At 35.8% G+C, this 4,623-nt stretch overlaps 1 long non-coding RNA gene across 1 annotated transcript in view; it reads left to right on the forward strand.

The window, feature by feature from the left end:
• Positions 1-4,623, forward strand: part of LOC116508510 — a 58,802-nt gene that overhangs the window by 46,154 nt on the left and 8,025 nt on the right. The gene's annotated exons all lie outside the window — the stretch shown is intronic.

The following is a 4,623-nucleotide window of genomic DNA, read 5'->3' on the forward strand; positions in this document are numbered from 1 at the left end:
GGCAAGAGACACGCCTCTTTCGTCGCTGCCTCCCTCCCGCCCTTCCTCCGTTTCCCAGCACCGGAGTTGCCTCTCTCCGACTGTGCTAGGAGGGGAGTAGAAGCGCCTGAAAGATTTCCCTGGGCTTTTCACTCATCATCAATCAAACGCCTTGCTGACAGTCACTTTTTCTTTCCATCAGCGGATTCCCAGTCTTGCTCCCCAGTGTTTTCCTTCCTTTATGCCCTCTTCAACATTCTTTGGTCTCCCATTTGATAATGTTTCATTCGCATTGATTAAAAAGTTCTTTCCCAGACCAGCATGTTAACGAAAGAATTTGACTGAAAGGGGAAGAAAACTTTGAATTGGTACACCCCCACATTTCCCCCCCCCCTTATTATTTTATTTCGCCTGGTCTACCACATTTATATCAATTTAACTGATTATAAAGCAGTTTTATCCTTCTACACACACACACACACACAGAGAGAGAGAGAGAGAGAGAGAGAGAGAGAGAGAGAGAGAGAGAAAGAGAAGAGAGAGAGGAATGAATAATAGGAGATGAAGTCTATCTGGAGATCAACTGCTTGGAGGAAACTGACTTGCAGTTGCTGTTGATTCTTTTAGAAGCGGTGCCTTGATTATGTGTAAAGCTTCTGGAGGGGAAAAATGGGAGGAAGGGAATAATAAATAAAATTCTAATTTTCTTGTAGTGCAGAGTTGGACAAAAAGCCCTCAGCAAATGTAGCCATTACATTCATCTAACACATGCTTTGCAAACTAGGGAAGCAGAAATATTTGATCACTATCTTTCTTCATGTTTATTTAAAGTTTCTTGGAATCAGAGGACATATATATCATGTGTGCTTCTATATAACCACTACTGATACGCATCCTTTGAAGCTCCTTATTATTATAAGATCCTTCCCTCCCCACATATATTTTAACATGCACCTGATGACATCATGAAGAGAAGCCTATTCAGTCCCTCTAAAAGTTATAGTAACTTAGTTGTCCCTTTAAGTATTTTCTACTCTTGAAACATTTTTTTCTGTACTTTGGTTCTTAGGTTTTCTTGATTTTTAATCTTAATACTCATTTTCCCTTTAATAGAGAGGAAACTACGTATATTTGTATTCCCCTTCAGCTAATTGAAACTATAGCCAATATTTACTATAACCGATTTCAGACAGTCTTTGTGGGAATAAAAAGAGAAGGGGTTATGTTTAGAGATTGAACACAATAGTTTGTATGGAAAAGGGCCAACTTCCAGTTTCTCCAAGAAAAGTTGAAAATGTTCCCAGTTATGAAATCTTGGAGAGCTGCCGGTCATGGTTATAAGAACTGAATTAAGAAACCTGAATGACGGAGAATGAGGCAGCTTCTTATAATCAGGGACTTTATATCAGCTTTGAATTTAAGATATGTCACGATATCTGTTATTGATAATTGGCAAGTAAATGGCTTATCTCTGCAGTCAAATTTTTTTTTCCACTTGAGGCATGTGACAAGGATCATTTTTATATTTAGTTTATTCACAGGTCAGAACAGAATCCTCATGCCTTCGCACTTTAGCTTAAAATCCATTAGTCATTTCCATTTATAATTGGACTGATGCCCATTTTCTCTTCTGAACTATACAGTTCTGTTTAGCTGGTATGTCTATAACTGACGCAAATATATTGGGAACAGATTTAAATGCTAAAATCTTTATATGCATAATTAATCCAAATACACTCAAAGTATTGTAAGTATGCAAGAAACCTTTGAGTCTATTTGTATTAGTTGTGTTTATACTGTGATCCAACATTTGAGAAACTGCTCATACAAATACAGAGAAGAGTAGAAAGAAAAATAAAATATATCATTTCTTTTTCTTTTATTTTTAAGTATGATTTCAGGAATGATAGATGCATGCTAATGGAATTAAATGAGGCAAGGTTTAAAGAGCTTTCTATCAAATGACTAAAACAATGACTGTTAGAATAATTTATTCAATTTGTGATGAAGACAGCATCTAATATTTTGCAAATTACTAATAATTACTGTTTTGCGTATGCATCCCAGGTTAGTCAGAGGTTTTGCTGGTTTTTTTTTTATTGCCTGCCAAAGGATTCTGTTTATCAGATCATTTCACAGCATTGTGTTTTAGTCAAAAGTTATTCTCCAAGGCTGAACTGATGATGCTAAGGGCTGAAGACAGTTGGATCCCCCTCCTGCCCTGCTAGGAAGCTTGCTATACTGTTAATCTATTACTGGTCCCTAAAGAGGGGCCTCTCCTATCAGTTTGAAAGCATGTAAATGCAAGTGGATAAATAAGTGCCACTTCAGGAGGGGGGGGGCAGATTGCTGCATTCCCTGGACCTTGGTCTTAGCTAGGAAACAGAGATGAGCACAGTCCCTTAAAGATGGACAAGACTTTCTCTCCTGTCTTAGTCTACTGAGGCAAAATATTTTAACTGAATCCCTTCAAAATACACACATATCCTGTCCCTGCTCTCAAAATAGCCATGCAACATGCAGGGTCAGACAGAGTACACAGTGTCAGATCAAACCATATCCCTCTGAAAGAAATGTTTTGAGTAGTCAAAATTTCATGCTTTGTTGTATTATGTCCGCTAGAGGTCATAGCAAAAGTCATTTCATCTATTCCTTTAAGCGCACATTGATTTTCTGAGGAGATGGGAAAGGCCTGCTCCCAAGGTTTTCAATTAATTTTATTCCCTCAAATTTCCTTATTCCTTTCCCAGAAAACCTCCGTTTGCTCAATGAATTTGGGTCTAGATATTTTTTTTAATAAAATGGCTTTTCAAGTAGTTTTATAGATCAGTGAATGGTGAGTTGATATTTTACCTAGTATCTAGTTTCTTTTATTGCTAACATTAAACTGAACTCAGCAACAGCTGTAATGCCCTTATATTCTACCTGTTTGGAGGGAACAAAATGTCAATTATTGACAACATTTGATAGTTTTCCTCCCAGTTTTGGGGGAAGGTTTATTAAAGTAGTCTCCAATACTTTTGGGGGAATAGTTCTTCAGTAAAGACTTTCCCATGTTTTTCTAGCCTAATATTCATTTCACCTTTTTGGAAAAAAAATTGATATTTTTAAAAAAATCTGTATATAAACAGGGATACTTGTTTATCCAATATAATTGTCTACACTCAAGTACTTTAGTTTATACACACACCTAGTACTTCTTTTGGGGATCTTATCAATTGTTCTAGCATGTCTATCAGCCTGAATTCTTTCTTATGTATTCCTTGTCCAGAAGTTTCTTCATTTTATCAGTTGCTGCTAAGATGCAGTGTTTGTAATCCTTGTTTAGGCATTCTGATACTTTTCTTGTTCTAGTTATGTCATTTATAATAGCTTCATTAGTTTGATGAGCTCTATGAGTGTTCGATATTTGATTCGTAAGTTGCATCTGATCTGTTATTTTGCCAGCTCTTTTCATTAGCAACCTAATTACTCATCTTTTTTTTGTTTTTAAGGTAATTGTCTGTCTTCTTTTTTATACTTAGTGGTTTAAATGTGCATTATTATTATTATTTTTTTTTAAACAGAACTTTTTTATTTTTCTTTAAAAAAACACAAATATGTCATTTGTCAATCATTAAAACATTGAAGTACAATTTTTTTTTGTTGTGTGTACCCCTCCCTCCCTCCACCCCCCCACCCCCCCTCCTCCTTCCCCCCCCCCCCGACTTCCCAGAACCCGTACCCGGTATGGATTTTTAACTAACACAGTCTAAAATCTATTGAGAAAAAGGAAATAAAGAAATTAATGACATTCTAGATTGACCTTAGCTTCTTCTTACTGAACTAACTTTTAACAGTTTAAATCATTTCTGATCTTAAGCATAGGCTAACTGGAATTTCTTAGTCCCGTATTTATTTTGTATATAGTCAATCCATTTTTTCCAGTCTCGTTTATATCTCTCATTTGAATGATCTTTGAGATATGCCGATATTTTAGCCATTTCAGCTAAGTTTGTTACTTTCAATGTCCATTCTTGGATTGTAGGCAAGTCTTCCTTCTTCCAATATTGCGCCACCAACAGTCTTGCTGCAGTTATCAGGTGCAAAGTCAAATTGGTCTCTACCACTGTAAAGTCAGTACATATACCTAGTAAAAATAACTGAGGACTAAACTTTATCCTTCTTTTAAAAACATTTTGCATGACCCACCATATTTTTATCCAAAATGCCTTAACCTTTTGGCAAGTCCACCATATATGATAATATGTAGCATCGAGAGAACCACACCTCCAACATTTAGGCTGTACATTCGGATACATAGAAGCCAACTTTTTAGGATCTAAATGCCATCTATAGAACATCTTGTAAAAATTTTCTCTCAGATTTTGAGCTTGTGTAAATTTCACATTTCTTACCCAGATTCTTTCCCATGTATCCAACATTATTGGTTCCTCAATATTTTGAGCCCATTTTATCATACAATCTTTAACTAATTCTGTTTCTGAATCCATCTGTATTAATACATTATATATCCTCTTTATATGCATTAAGCTTTGATCTCTTATTTGTTTAAACAGATTATCCTCAACTTGAATAAAACCAATTTTTTGATCTATTTTCCACCTAGCCTGTAATTGCCCATACTGGAACCATGTTTGAACT

Source organism: Thamnophis elegans, chromosome 4 (assembly GCF_009769535.1).
Source record: "Thamnophis elegans isolate rThaEle1 chromosome 4, rThaEle1.pri, whole genome shotgun sequence".
NCBI classification, from domain to species: Eukaryota; Metazoa; Chordata; class Lepidosauria; order Squamata; family Colubridae; genus Thamnophis; species Thamnophis elegans.